This window comes from Apteryx mantelli, chromosome 14 (assembly GCF_036417845.1).
Source record: "Apteryx mantelli isolate bAptMan1 chromosome 14, bAptMan1.hap1, whole genome shotgun sequence".
NCBI classification, from domain to species: Eukaryota; Metazoa; Chordata; class Aves; order Apterygiformes; family Apterygidae; genus Apteryx; species Apteryx mantelli.
Genome location: NC_089991.1, coordinates 9,925,001 through 9,940,118, shown reverse-complemented (window position 1 = coordinate 9,940,118; position 15,118 = coordinate 9,925,001). Strand labels below are relative to the sequence as shown.

Sequence of the window (15,118 nt, the reverse complement as noted above, 5' to 3'; positions counted from 1 at the left end):
CGTGCTGCGGAAAGGGAGCCGGCCGCCCTTCCTGGGAACCTGTGCTGGCCCCGCGCTCGCTGCCGCCGCGGCCCCAGCGAGCGGACACTCTCCGCGCTCGGTTGCCGAGCTCTGCACATCGCCGGCCCACGGGCGGCTGGAGATGATGATCTCGTGAAGGCAGTGGAGAGCCGGGAGCCTCTCCAGACGGCGAGCGCGGCTGGCTTTTCCGGGTCGCTCCGGGCTGCAGAGAGAAATGAAAGGGTCGGTGGCTCCCATTAGCGGGGTGAAGGCGAGGAAGAAAAACGGCTATTGATCGCCCTCCGAGTTCAGCAGCGAGGCACACGGCTGCTGCTGCGATCGATAGGGCCAGGAGAGGCGTTTTCTCTTGCTGTCGTTCCTATATCTGTCCGGGGCTCCTGGGAGGAAGCTTGTGCCAAACTGCCCCGCCCGGGACAACTCCTGCATGAGCCGCAGCCCGCCGAGCGGAGCCGAGCAACGGCCCGTGCCTCCTGCCGGCATGGGGGGGTCCTCCTCGACGGAGCGCCGGGACGAGCGGGGTGAACGGCAGCGGCTTCCGAGCCTCCAGAAGAGGATGCGGGAAGAAAAGGCAGAACTACACTTCCCAGAGTGCTCCTGGCCCTGCCTGCCACCCGGAGAAAAGCTCAGGGACCCAGGCACCAGCTCCTCCCCGCTCCTAAATTATTCTTATTATTATTTATTTGTGGTTTTTCTGCACTTAACCGGCCTCCTCGTCCACTTAATTGGGGGATTGTTGGCACTGCCTGCCCATCCGCCAGAGCCCAACTCATTACTGGGGCTTATTTATCAGAGGCAAGGCAGCTGGAAGGCACCCGGCGCCTCCCTCTCCTCCAGCGCAGCCGGCCGGTGGCGAGGGGCCCGGCCTCGCCGCGCGGGTCCCTCGGGTGCGGGAAGGCCCCCGCTGCAAGCCGGGGCGACGGGCAGGCGGAGCGGAGCGAGCCGGGGCCGGGGCAGGGCCGCGGAGGGCGAGCATCGCCGCGGTTCGGGCAGTGCTGCCATCGGCGGCGGCGCAGCAGCTTCCTCCCGTGCCTGGCGTGGGCCCAGGGCTTGGGACACCGCTGCTCTTGGCAAAGCGCGGGAGAAACAGCGAGACACTGGCTGAGCCTTAAAAGCAAACTGCAAAGGCCACTCACCCGGCCCCGTCCTTCCGCTTGCGGAGAGGGAGACGCGGTCGCCTCGGCACGGCGGTGGCAGGGGCCGAGTCACTTGTAGCGCGGACACGTCGCAGGAGCACGCTGTAGGGAAGCAACGGCGCTGGGCCCCGGCTGAACCTGGGGGGAACCGGCGGTGCCCAACACCCCTTCGCCAAACCGCTGCTCCCATTTCCAGGCAGGAGCAACCAGAAGGAATGTGGGACAGAGAAAGCGCGGCTGAATATTGAGCGTTTTAATAAATAAAACATGGTGATAAGGCAATCAGAGCTGCCCGCTTGGCTGCAGGCTGCTCTGCATGCGGCAGCTACATGGGGGGAATTCACAAGCGATATCCACACCTGCCGCCGGGCCCATGGCCCAAGTGCTGTTCCTCTATTTGCATCCAAGGTTTGCTGCCTCAGCACCGAGGGGGATTGATTTATTCATCATCGTCTCCATCCTGCACCAGCCCTGCGAGGAGGGCAGGAGCAGTGCGATGAGCTGGTGCGCGATGGGCCTCGCCGGGGCGGGGGTAAGGCGAGCAGCAACCCCCCCGCAGCGGCACTGCCGGGCTCTCCTCACCCCTTACGGCACATCCGTCCTGTACCTCCGTTTCAGGACGGAGAGGCGGGAGCCCGTTTCTCAGAGGAGACCGGAGATCCCGGTGCCTGAACCCACCGCGAAGACGGCGGCAAAGCAAGGAGCTAACCCCGGAAAGCACCACCGGCAGGGCAACCCCGGGCCTCAGCCCTTCTACGCAGCCACAAACCTGAAGCAAAACCCAGGCAAATGACTGTTTCGTCCACCCACCAGTGAAGCGTCATGGGCCTGGGGAGCCAGCGAGGGGGGGTCCCTAGGAGAGGGGCTGGAGAAGGAGCCAGGAGAGCCACTGCCAGCCAGGCTGGTGGGGATCTCGGCAAATCCTCTTGGATTGCCATGCCCTGCACCAGGGAAGAGCCAGGCCCTGAACCAGAGTGTTGACTTCTTAAAATCCTCCAGGGACAGGTTCTTCTTGCTGTCCACCCTGCTCCTGCTTTCTGCAGGTCGAGCTCTGGACTCAGCTCAGCGATCCTGGAAATCAAACTGATCCCTTCGGCTGCAGCGCCGGACAAAGCTAGCCTGACCTCTTCTCAAGGGTCTACAGCCTCCTGTCGCAGGCCATGTCTCCTGACCTTCCCCTTGCTCGGCTCTCCTTAGCCCTGGCCAAACCACCCCATCTCCCCCGGCCTTCGTTTCTCGGAAGGCCTGAAGCAATTCGTCTGCTAGGATGGGGCACCAAGCACATCCTCAGGCCAGAGAGGACCCAGCATCTCCAGGAGGCCCCCGCACAACCCCACAGCCAAAGGCTGGCTTCATCCCCACAGGTGCTGCTTCCTCGGACGCGGCAGAGGCTGGGACCGCTCATCACTGCCCGGGGGAGCTGTCTGGGGAGCAGCCACAGGGTGCCAGCCTCACGCTGGAGCCCTGCTCCCTGGGGACACAGTGACCCCTCTGTGGAGCCCTGCTGGGCAGGATCTGTCCCCAGCCCATGCCGGTTTGTCCTCAAGCCCTGGGGACTGGAGGGGGCACGCTCCCCTCCTGACTCTCCGTCCTCCCTCATCCTCAGGATGCCCCACAACCCTCTGAGACCCTGGGCAGGGGCTTTGCTGGAAATGGGCATTTAACGGGCAGGGGGTGCAGAGGGGAGTCTTTAGCCTGGGGGGGCACCGCTGGCACCTGGGGCGCCCAGACTTGCCCTGCCTAGAGAGCCCTCCTCCGGGGGGATCAGTGGGGACTGGGGGAGGGAAGGCCGAGCACCGGGAATTGCTGGATGGCAGAGGGGAAACTGCCAGGTGGGGGCAGGGGGGGTGGCCAGGCCCGGGGGGGAATTGCTGGGTCCTCGGCAGCATGGCCAAGCACCCGGGCAATTACTGGACACCAGGGGCAGGGCCGGGAACCAGGGAGGGGGGTGACTGGGAACCGGGGGAGCAATTGCCGGCTACGGGGGGAAATGCTGGATCCCGGGGGGTGGGGGGTGGCCAGGCAACGGGGGCAATTGCCAGGTGCCGGGGGACGCGGCCAGGCAGCGGGCGGGGGGAGCGGCTGGGTACCGGGGGGCACCTGTGCGGTGCGGTGCGGTGCGGTGCGGTGCGGGGGGGAATCGCCGCGGAGCGGGGCAGTTGCCGGGCGGGGAGCGAGGCGCGGGCGGCGGCGGGGCGGGCGGGGGGCGGGCGCGGGGCCGGCCCCGCCCGGAGGCCGGGCGGCGGCGGCGGCGGAGGGGGAGCCAGCACCGGGCCCCCCCCGCCGTTACGGCTCCCGCCTCCCTTCCGGCGGCGGCTGCTTCCCTGCGCCGGGGGCGGACGGACGGACGGGCGGAGCGGAGCGGAGCCGCGCCGGGCCGAGCCGAGCCGAGCCGAGCCGAGCCAGGTGGGTGCGGGGCCGGGCCGGGCCGGGCCGGGGGCGGGCTCGCCGTGCCGCAGAGCCCGGGGGGGCCGGGCCCGGCGGGCGGGCACGGGCACGGGCACGGGCACGGGCACGGGCACCGGCCCGCCGTGCCTCCCGGGGCTGCCGGGTTATGTAACGGGGCGGCGGCCGCGGGGCTGCGGCAGGCGGGATGCGGATGCGGGATGCGGGATGCAGGGCTGAGCGGTGCCTCCCCGGCGGCCCCCAGCAGGGCCGAGGCCGGGGATGGCTGCGTCCCTCCCGGGCTCTGCCTCGCCGCTCCCCTCTCGCTGCCTGGCCATCGCTCGCGTGGGGGTTTCTCCAAGCGGGGGGGAGGCAGCCTGGGCCCCTCTGCCAGCCCTCGCTTGCACCCGGCGGAGGCTCCCTCGCAGCCCTCTGCACTGGGGAGCCGGGTACCCCGCCACACTCTTCCTGCTCCTTCCCATCCCCTGTCTCCCTCATCCATCCCTCCTTCATCTGAGGCCAGCCACGCGTGGACCATCCCCACTGCACCGTCTCTCCATGGTCCTCTAACCCCTGGGCTCCAGCCCCTCTCCCCGCTGCACTGTGCCTTCGTGGTCCCTCCGGTGCCCTCGAGGGGCTCCAGCCCCTCTCGCTGCCGTGTCTGCAGCACACGGGGCAGGTGGCCCGCTTTGAGCCAGGCCTGGCAGCACGCCACCGTAGCAGTGCCACCCACATGGCACGAGCGTGACCGGGCAGCCGCTGCCCGAGGCAGTCAGCGTGGTGACTCACAGGAGCAAAGCAGGGCTTGGACCTCTGCTCAGGACGGAGCTGAGCTGCTCTGTGCACCCAGCTGGACTCTGGAGGTGGTGGCAGCCTCTGGCTGAGGTCGGTGAAGGACCCTGAGCAATTTGAGTCAGGCGGAGGTCCCAGGATTGGCAAACGCATGAAAGCAAAGGATGGATCGAGGCGGAGGGAGCAGAGAGGTGTTCACGCTGCAAAACCAGCCCTCGTGCCCCGCCGAGGCTGCAGGGCCCTGGGACGAGCCCGAGGGGCACTTGTGCCAGCTCCAGCATGGCCAGGAGAAACAGGGCGCTCTGCCTGGGGCCGCGGCCGCTGGCACCGCTCCTGGCGTACCAGCACTGCGTGTTCCCGGGGAAGCCGGGGAGAGCTCAGCTGAGACAAACTGACGCAGAAAAATGTCTCGAAGTCTCCCTTGGCTGTGGGCTGAGTGTTTGTTTCTTCGATTGCCTTGCACGATGACATTAGTATTGAAATGACCCCAACTAGACAGAGCTATTAACACCTCGCAGAGCTGGAGGATGATTGCGGTTCGCACCTTAGCTCTTCCCCGTGTTTCTGTAGCAGCCTGCTGCCAGGCGGAGCGAGCCAGGCCCCGTCCTGCTTTATCTGGGAAAGGAGGGAAGCCTCATCGAGTTTCCAATCACGATTTTAGCACCAGAGCTGCGAAGTTCCAGCTGAGCTCAGGTACAAACTGTCTGTCTGGGGAGGAGCCGTCCAGGGAAGAGCCGGTGCCGCCGCTCGCAGCTGGATGCCGACGTACCCGCGCGCATGCACCGGCTCTCGAAGCGCAGGCCAGGAGACCCAGCCGGTGGCTCGCAGGCGGGCGCAGTCACTGCGGCGCAGCCGCTGGCTTTCCCTCCGCCGAGGAGCTCCAGTGCTCGGGCATCACATGCTCTCCCAACAGCCCAACTGCCGCCACGAGGCCGCTCCGGAGCGGGGACCGCGCTCGTGGCCGGAGGATCCGTCTCCTCGTCTGCAGCCTCGGTTTATTCCTGGCCAAACCTTCCCATTTGTTCTTATGCCAGCATCATCCTCGAGTTTAAACGCGCCTTCTCCCTCCCTGGTGTTTACTCGCCTGGTATATTTATAGAGAGCAATCAGGGCTGCTGAGCCAGGGTAAACAAGCCGCGCTCCCGCGGGCGCTCTCGCGTGAGCGCTCCTTCCGCTTGCGTCCCAGGAGCTTTCCCCTCCGCCTCTCCCAGCTCCGTGGGGCGCTCCCGGCCACACAGGCCTGGACCGCACGCCTCTCCCAGCCAGGGACTTCCTGGCCATCTTCCCTGGCTCTGGCATTTTGCTGGTTCAGCTGGTACCTCACTGAGACGTGCCAGGAGCCCCGGCTGCCTTTTCCATGCTGTTTTGTCCTGCAGGTGCCTGGTCCTCTTGTAACCAGCCAGTCCGCCCGGGTCCTTCCCCTCAGCTGTTCCCTGCAGCTTTCCAGTGAAATACTCACAAAATGCTCAGAAACGTCATTCATCTTAATCAAATGACGGAGCCCAGGGACTGCATGACCCCGGCCGGTCCTGGCTGGGCTGGCAGCGAGAGCTTTCGAGGGAAAAATGCTCTGAGCAGCACTGCAGGACCCAGCCCGCGGCTGGCAGGAATAGATTGGGAGGCTGAGGCAACAGCTCTGCGGAGACTTGCTTTTCCCAGTGGTGCTGAGTCTCTGCTGTCGGTGCCTCTCTGCCGGGAGCACCCTGGGCTGGCCTGGCCCTGCCGCCAGCTCCGGTGGCACGTGCTGGCTCAGGAGCGAGCCCCGATCAGGTGCATCGCAGCTGTGAAACGTCCGTGCAGGTTAGCCCTTCCCTGCAGGCTGCCGGGGCCGCGGCTCTGCACCTGGGAACGCAGCTGCAAATCCATCCTGAGCCACTGTCCTGCCTCTCGCCGCCCGGGAGCCGCGGCCAGGGCCCGGACCTCGGCTCTTGTGTGCGGTGGGTGCTGGTGGCCCCAAAGCTCTTATGCTAACATCTCCGAGCGGCTCCTTGCCTTGGCCAGCGCGTCCCCTCACTGCCGAGCCCAGAGCTCCAGCCTGGCCGCGGGACAAAGTGAGATCCGCAAGAAGCGTGGAGGCTGGAGAGGCTGAAGGGAGCAGGGACATGTGACGGGGTCGCTCAGACGCAGGGCTCTGCCCGCGATTGCTCCAGGGACTGCCAGGCATGGCACGACACCCCGAGCCTTTTGTGTCCCGGCGCGGAGAGACAGGATGGCGCGTAGCAGGCTGTAAGAAGCATGCCGAGACGTGGTCCAGAGCCTCCTGCCCTGCACACGCTGCTCCCTCCCTTCCCCGGCCGGACTGCCTAAGTGACTCTGAAATACAGGAATGTCACCAGCTGGACAAGGTCGGCTGGAAAAGCAGGGTGCCACGAGCAGGAGGTGCCGAAGTGGAAGAGCTGTGCACTCGCTAATGGACTCATCTTGGGCATTAACCTTTCCCTGGACACTGTGTGCAGATCCTTCAGCTGGATAAGATCGCCCTGCTGGTGGGTGCCGCGTCCCCAGGGAGCGGGGCTGCCGGAGCTGGGCCCGTCCTGGCGCGGGCCGCCCTGCTCTGCTCTTTCTCACGCTCTTTACGTCGGCTCTGCTCCCGGCGGCCGGTTGCCAGGACGGACGGATCGTTAGTGTGAGCGAGTGCAGCTATCCATCCCCATGAACCGGCCAGCTGAGACGCCTCTTCGGGATAACGGCAGGCCCTGCCCATCGCAACGGCAGGGAAAAACCCTTCTGTCCGGCCCAGAAAAAAATGCTGTGTCAATGCTGCGCTCGCCGAGCAGCGTCTCGGGGACCCTCCGCACCTTCTCAGGCTGCTGGCGCACCCAGGCAGGGCGTCCCTCCCGCTCTTCCCACGCTCTGGCCTGTCAGGGAAGGTGAATGGCAGATTTACACCCTGCGGCATGTCTGGCAGAGCGGGGGATGGCTCCTGCCCAGCCCGGCTCGGCGCCGGGCTGTAGGTGGGAATCACCCCCCCCCAGCCGCGCATCCTCACCGTGCCTCTCCAGCCCGTCCTAGCCCCCTCTCGCCGCTTCCCGCATCCCGACGCAGGCAGCAGGCGTCCCCAGCAAAGGTCACCTTCATGCTGCTGTTGAGCCCGTTTTAGGCTGAGCTTTTAGCAGTGTTTCCCAGGGAAACAGCCACCTGCCGGGGTCTCCTCGGGGGTCCTGCCGTGGCCCTCTGTCCCTTCCCGCGGCCCCCAGCCCCAGCAGAGCGCGGGGGGCCCGGGGCAGCCTCCACTGCTGCGATCGGCCGTCGCACCCCGCTCGTCCCCTGCAGGATGGGGGCTCCTGGGACCCGTCCCCACGCCAGCGCCGTGGGGCCGTGCGTGGTGCCGGGGGCTGGCTGCCAGCGCGGCAATTCGTCCTTGCGAAAGCTCAACGCCGGGGCGCAGCCTGCTCCCTCCCCAAATCCAGCGAGCGCTGCACCGGCCGGGCTGATGTTGTCTCCCACCTCCGGGACCAGGACAGCTCTTCCTGGCTTTCTAATGCTTTTAAAAATGCAGGCTCCATCCATTAGAGCCCGTGCTCCTCCGCTGTCGCTGTTTAATCGTGTTTTGCCCTGGCTCCCTTGGGTCATTTGTTTATCTGCAATTTGCCGAGCCCTCCCTCCTTCCCCAGCGTGGTGGCGGAGCGCTTGTCGCGAGTCAGGATCAATTTGTGACTTCCCCAGGATCCTCCTTCACCCAGGAAACACCCCCGCAACAGCCCCGCTCCCCGAGGGGCTGTTTAGGGGCCCCTTTGGGGTGTTTAGAGTTGCTAAAAGCCAGCGCTGGCCCCGGGGGCTGCTTGGGGGGGGAAGGCGGTGGCGGGAATAGCCGGGAGGTTCCTGGGATAAGCAATGCTCTTGCAAGGGTGGGACGGAGGAGGCAGCTCTGGGCCAGCCTGGGCATCGCCCACCTGTATAAAAACTGCCCGGAGCCAGCTCGCAGAGCCCAGGGGGCTTGGGAGAGCCCAGGTAGCATCGCCCATGTCTCCCCGAGCTTGTCGGGAGGGTTTCAAGGGCATTCAGGAAAGGGACAAGGGAAGAAAAAGAAAAACAGAAAAAAAGCTTCCTGACATTCAGCTGAAGTTGGAAGGAAGGAAAAGGCTTTCTCAGCTTGCAAAGACTTTGTAAGGGCTTTTGTTTGCCTGCTTGTTTTAACTTGCAATTACGTTCTCTAAAAAAGAAATTCATCGTTTAAAAGCTGAGGAACGCAGACTTAATATGAAATTTTAAAACCCTCAGATTGTTGAGAGCCCTGTAAATATTTAATGAAGGCATCCAAACTGCCGTGCGTACGCAGAGGCGGCCGGGAGACCTCGGCCAGCAGCCGGGGTGGCGTTGTCCCCAGTCCGAGAGAGGAGCCCTCCACCCCGAGGAGCCGTGCCACCTGCACGGAGGCCGCCGCTATCCGCACGGCCCCGCCAGGCTCCCGTCTGTGCCGGCTTTGGCAGCGCCTTGCTCCTGGCCCACGCTGCCAGCAGGGATGGCATGGACCCCTCCTGGGGGCAGGGGGCAGAGGGCAGCAGCCCTCCGTGGTTTAGCATCTCATTAAGCCCATGTAGACAGCAATTAGATGCTCCTTCACCTACTCTGGCCCGGAGCGGATAATCCCGCAGCCGGTCCTGGTGCCCCCCGCGCCCCGGCCAGCTCGGTGGCCTCGGCCGCGCTCGCTCCGCTTCGTCCCTCTCCGCCTCGTCGCGGGGCCCCGGCGCGGGCGCAGCGTGGCGCCCCGGGGACCAGGCGGGCTCGGCCGGCGGGTGCGCGGGCGCTAACCCCGCCGCTGCGCCTGTCTCCCGCAGGGCCCCGCGCTGCCTGAGATGCCCAGCCGCCCCCGCCAGGCCCTCGCCCCGCTGCCCTAGGCGCTGGAGCCAGCGGACGCCCGGCGCTGCTCGCACCAAGGTAGGCGGCGCCGGCCCGGGGCTGCCCGCGACGCTGCGGCGAAGGGGGGACGCGGCGCAGCCGGCCGGGGGGTTGCGGCGGCGCGGGAGCCGCGGCGGGTGGATGCCGCGGGAGCGGGGCAGCAGCTCGGGCACGCTCCTCCGGGCGGATTCGGGGCACGGTCCTGCCTGGGGAGCGTGGCGGGTGGTGGTGAGCGGGGGGCCAGGCCAGGCTTTTTTCGCCTTTGCAAGCGCCCAGGTGGGAAGGGTCTGAGCCAAACCCCGCAGAAAACAGGCGCCGGTCGTTTCCTGGCCGGGGCCCCAGCAGCTCTTGGAGAGGCGCCGGCGTCGTGGCCCTCAGCCGGCTCCGTCACCCGGGGTTTGGGGCATCTCGGCTCGTGAACCCCCTCTCCGGCGGGCCGTTCTCGCCCGGGAAGATGGGGCTCTGCCCTGGCTGGGCTGGGAGGTTGGGCAGAGCAGGGTCAGCCGTCACTGGTGCCCCCGATGCACCTTCCCTCCCCGGTCTCCGGCCTCGGCCGAGCAGGGTGCTCGCCGGAGGTGGCTGCGGGGGATAAACCGCCCCGGGGTCTCCGTCCTGGCCGTGCTGCCGCTGGAGAGAGGCCAGGGGGAAGGCTGGGTTTGTGGGACCTGAACAAAGCCAAGAGCTGCGTCAGCACGAGGCGGAGGTCGAACCCCAGGAGAGTTGGGGACCGGAGGTCTAACTTGCGGGGAGCTGCCGCTGGAGGGGACTGGCGCTCGGATGCCTGGGTCCCGCTGCTGCAGCCTGTTTGCCGAATCTGGAGTGAAGCATGCACCCGTGCTCTGCGCCTTTCCCCCCCGGTGCCCCGGGGATGGCTATAACCCCCACGAGGTTTTCTGCAGGGAGCAGGCGCCCAATTCCCATTGCAGCACCGAGCCCGTGAAAGGGGCTGCAGGGGGCCTCGGGCACCCGCTCCCAGCACCATCCCGGCCGCCTCCGCTGCTTGGGCTGGCCGCTTCCCCAGCGGCGATCGTGGGGAGGACGGGGCGGCCGTGCCGGGGCGCGGGGGCTCCCCGCTCCGCTCCCGCCTGCCCCGCAGAGCTGCGCGGGTGCGCGTGCCTGCCTTCACTACTGATGCGGTGGACTGCGCGCAAGTGCGCCTTTATGTACGGCGTCGGGGATGTAAGTGCTATAAGTACCTGCTGTGTGGGCAGGAGAAAGCAGTGTAGGTGATAGCACCGCGGCTGAATGCACGGTGGCTTTTTATGGGGAGCTGGAACTCATCCCGCGTTGGCTGGAGGGGTGGGAAGCGGCTGCCGGAATAACCTGAGGGGTCATAAACCGCTTAGGGGAATGAGCCGTACCTGCAGCGAGCCTAAATCTCCCGCCTGAGACTGCAGAGAGGAACCGCGGTTCCCCCAAGCCGCTCCCTGCGCAGCCAAGCCGGGAGAAGCAGCGAGGGGCTGCAGTGGCTCTGTTTAATAATGCACGGCACAGAGACACCGGACGCACGCTGCGCTCCGGGAGCCGCGCGGCCCGGGAGTCGCCACTGCAGCGCTCGGCCGCGAGGCTCCGTCACCGCCGCCGCCGGGGCAGCTGCGGCGCGGTGGTGTGCTGCAGCCCGGCGCAGAGTGAGGACGCGGCCAGCCCCGGGCTCTGCACGTCCCTGGCAGCGGCGGCAGCTGCCGGCCCCCTGCGCAGGCAGAGCTCCCCGTGCAGGGCATGGAGCACAAGCAGCAAAGCCAAGCTGTGACTGTGCAGCGACGGAGGCGCTGCCAGGCTGCGCGTTTCTTAGATAGGTCCCTACCCCTGTGGGCCCTTTCGCTGGGAGATTGGGCCCCTCTGTCACTCTCTTTCGCACACGTTTAGAGCTGGGCTCCTTTACAGGGAGCTCTGGAAGATGAAGCGCTCCCAGGAGCGTTCGCACCCTCTGGGGATGCTGCTGTGCAGGAGAACAGCTGGGAGCTTGGTCCCCTCCTTCCCCGGCCCCCCTTGGTCCCAGCCCTGGAGCGCCCGCGGCCTCGGGACGAGCCAGGCGCTTGCTCAGGCTGTGCAGGCACCAGTTTACAAACAGCTCTTGCAAGCAGCCCCCCGGGGGACGCGCGCATCCCTAATTGCGTGCGGTGCCGCGATCCGGCCCCGCCGACCATCTGGTGCAGCATCTTCCGCACCACCTACAACGCGGCCCACACTGCGCCCCGGCAGCATGGAGCCGGGCAGCGCCGGACCCGCCGGCGCCCGCCGCGGGCAGGGAGAGGGGCTGGGGGCACCCAGCACAGCCGCCCGCCCCGGGGCGCGGGAGCATGGCGAGAGGGGGCAGAGGGGTCTGTGCTAGTGATGCCGGGGGGCCTGCGGTAGCGATGCTGATGGGTTCGTGATAATGGTGCCGACGGGTCTGCAACGGTGATGCAGAGGAGCAGGAAAAGCCGCTGCCGTCGGCACGGAGCCCCTCTGGTTGCAGGGGCGCTTTGCTGTGCGCGGCGCAGGGCAGGCAGGGCAGCCGGGCAGGAGGCTCCCCCGTCCAGCCAGCAAAGCCCGCTGCTAGGGAGGCACCCGGGAATTCCCCCAGGGCCGGATCCTGCTGCTTTGCCCCGGGAAGGAGGGTGCACGCGTGTTATGCACCTTCTGTACAAATACCCGCGTCGTCTGTAGTTGGGGTAGGAAGATGCCTGCGCGTCGGTGGGGAGGAGATCCCACGCTTCGGGCAGATCGGGGCCCGGGAGAGCAAGGCCCCCCCGCTCCTCCTCCTCCTCCTCCTCCTTGCCTGCCTCCCAGCTCCTTAGCAAAACAGGGAAATGGCACTTGCTCGCCCGACCAGAAATCAATCCCCGGGGACGGGGAGGGGAGCGCGGCCAGGCTGCGCCGGGCGACTCAGCCCACCGGCCCCGCGGTGCTGTTTTCCAGGAGCTGCCGGTCGCCGATTTTTAAAATTAAGCGCTGGCTCTTATCAGGGACAGAGTCTCGCCCAGCGTGCCGAGGGCAGGGGAAGGTTATTCCCTCTCCCAGCATCGGGCCGGCAGAAGACATGCTGCGAGAGTTGCTCCGGGGAGGGGGGTGGATTTGGCCCATTGCTGGTCCCACGGGCCCGGCCCCCGCGTGGGCTCGCGGCGTGCTTCGGGGCCGGCCCCAGCACCGCGGAGGGGTACGAGCCGCGCCGGCACCCGGCATTGGAGGCTGTCGGAGGAAGGAGGGATCAACCCGCCGGCATGTCCCACGGGCACGTTTAGCGTCCCCGCGTCGCGCTGTCCCCGCGGGCCGGGGCTGGCAGCCTCCGCTGCGCTCCGCTCCGCCGCGACCCGACCGTGCTCGGCTGCTGCGCGAGGAGGCTCCGGCTCCGGCTCCGGCTCCGGCGTGGCACTGCGGCGCCTGTCCCCGTCCCCATCGCTGCCGGGGGCCGGCCCCAAGAGGGACGCTCTTCTGAGGCTGCAGCTGCTGCGTATTTTGTGCTGCCTCTTCCCCTTCTCCCCGCTGCTGTTTTTGTTTTGTTTAAGAGGCTGGGCTGCGAATTTTAAACAGGCTCCTGAAAAACCCAATTACCTCCAGAAGACAACCTGATAAAAGCGGCCTAAGTGGCACTGTGGAAATCGCCTTGTGCAGCAGCCGAGGGAAAACCAGCCTAACAAAGCCTGTGGAAATGAAGTTAACCACTTTTAATCCCTTGGTGAGATGAGGAGGGCCAATAATTATTTTCTGCAAAGATCGGGTTGCGCGGGGGGAAGGAATAAATAAAATAATTGCCCTGTGCTAATGGGCAGCAGCCGGCCAGGGCAGCTGCGGTGCGGCAGGGAGGGGTGCAAGCGTTCAGGCACGAGGGTCCCCCAGGCTGAGCCGAGCCCGGCTCCACCCGGGAGCTTTGCCCACGGCAGCTGGGACCTTGCAAGGTCCCTGCATGGGGTGCAGGGTCTGGGGACGATGGCATCGCTGCCGGTGGAGAGCTGCCCCCCCGGTGTGCCTGGCGATGCCGCAGCCACAGCCGGCCCCGTGCCCTTTCCCCAGGCACCAGTGGGAGCAGAGCGAAGCACTGCCAGGGCCCTGGCACCGGCGCTGGCTCCATCCCTGCCGCGCTGCCCCCACGAGCCGGCACGGAGGCGACTTGCAGGACTTGGCAGCACTGGGCACTTCCTCCTCCATCTGGCCACGGCGCTGCCCCCCTCCTCTCCCTTCCCTTCCCTTCCTGCCCGGCTCCACGCAGGCACCCGTGAGTCACGCCGCCCCGGGACTGCTGCCGCCGGGCTGCGGAGCGGAGCCGGGCCAGCGCTGGCGCACTGAGCGCTGCCCGTGCCAGGCACGAGGCCCCGGCCCTGGGAACATCCTCCAAACATAGGAGCTCGGCTCCAGGACCCTCCTGCCCTGCGCTCCTCATCCCGGGAGCATCTGTGGGGGGCCCATGGGGTGGCAGAGCGGCAGCAAAGGCGGGCGCCCCCGGCTCGCGGGCAGACCCCGGCGCCCGTCCCGCGGGGCAGAGCTGGGCGCCCGCCAGCCGCCTGCTGCGGTTGCTGTGCTGGCACCGGCAGCTGGAGCGCCGGGGCGGTTGGCCGCGGCTCGCCCGAGCCTCGTGCTTCTCGCAGCAGCAGGAACGGGGGCCGCGAGCGGCGGGGCTGCGGCGCCCACCTCCCCCCCCCCCCGGGCGCCCCGCCGCGGGGTCCCGCACCCCCCTGGGGACAGCGCTCCTGAGCAGGCGCCGGCCACCGAGCCCCGGCGAGGGCAGGCCAGGCTCCGCCGCTGGGCTCCGGCACGCGGGATGGCCCTGCTGGCCCTGCCGCAGCTCCTACTGGGACCAGACCCCCAGGCACACTGGAAGCTACTGGGGGAGGATGCGCTTGATGAGCCAAGGCATCTCCAAAGATTGAAAGACTCAAGGACCCATCCCAGGAACAAAAGGAGGCGTCTGTCAGGCGCTAAGAGACGGGCTCGTTAATTCCTCCTGGCTGTCACACTTATCTGTAATGAATTTGCGCTCCGCTGTATTATTTTTAATACAATAGGAGCGGTGCCGCCCGCCCACCGCCCGGCTGCCGGGAGCGCTGACGTCAGCGCCCGGAGCAGGGCTGCCGCAGGACAGACGGACGGACGGACGGACGGATGGACAGACGTATGGATGGGACGAGCAGCTGTCCCACCGCCCACGCGGCACGGCCGCGGGGGGCAGCCAGGCCGCTGGGGCTCAGCGAGGGCGTTAGGAGCCCGAGCTGGGCCGGGGGCGAGGGCAAGAATCTTTTTTTCCATCGGGGTGGGAAATTTAGCTGTTAGTAGATGCCAAGGTGGAAGGAGGCTGAGCCCTGGAGGGAGCCGCGGGCTGGAGATGGGTTGCGCTTGGGGCGGGGGGGGGGGGTATTTGGGGAGGCATGAACAGGGTCTGAGTGGGAGGGCCACGTCCTCACGGCGTTTCTCCCCGTGCCAGGACTCGTCCTTGGCGGTGGCCGTGAATTTGGGCAGGAGCTGGCGCTGAGGAGCGAACACGAGGGTCTGCCCGTGCCGTGTCCCCCGTGGTGGTCGGGGGCTCGCACGCGCGTGTCGCAGCTCCCCTGCGCCCTGCCAGCCCCGCGCCGCTCCCACCGCCGGACCCGCTCAGAGCCGGGGGGTGCGCGAGCGCGGCTGAGGCCGGACCCGCTCTTCCCAGCTCCCTGCAGCTTTCACCCCGCGCACAGGGGTCTCCGAAACAGCCCCCCACCCGGGCCCCCTGCAGCACCTCTCCCAGCCGGAGCCGCGAGGGTCCCCACAGGGCCGGTGCTCCCAGAGCCTCGGCATTAACTAGTAGGCACCCGCCGCAGCCTGCCTCAGAGCTCCACTAATCTGATTTGCAAAGGCCTCGTCTTGTTTTTAATAATCCAGGGCTGGATTAATTAGGAGGCACCGACTCTGCCCCTCGGCGGGCTCTGCTGCGCCGGCGGCGTGGCTGCTCCTGGAGCCGAGGCCACGAAGGGAGACACACAGGACCCCCCCCCCCATGC

The 15,118-nt window shown here is 67.3% G+C and overlaps 1 protein-coding gene across 1 annotated transcript in view; it reads left to right on the top strand.

The window, feature by feature from the left end:
* Positions 1–3,530: 3,530 nt before the first annotated feature.
* CPLX2 (complexin 2) overlaps positions 3,531–15,118 on the top strand; it is a 17,304-nt gene continuing 5,716 nt past the window's right edge. The window contains exons 1-2 of the mRNA XM_067304699.1: positions 3,531–3,560; positions 9,110–9,209. The gene's annotated coding sequence lies outside the window, so the exon portion shown is untranslated. The remainder of the gene's footprint in view (positions 3,561–9,109; positions 9,210–15,118) is intronic.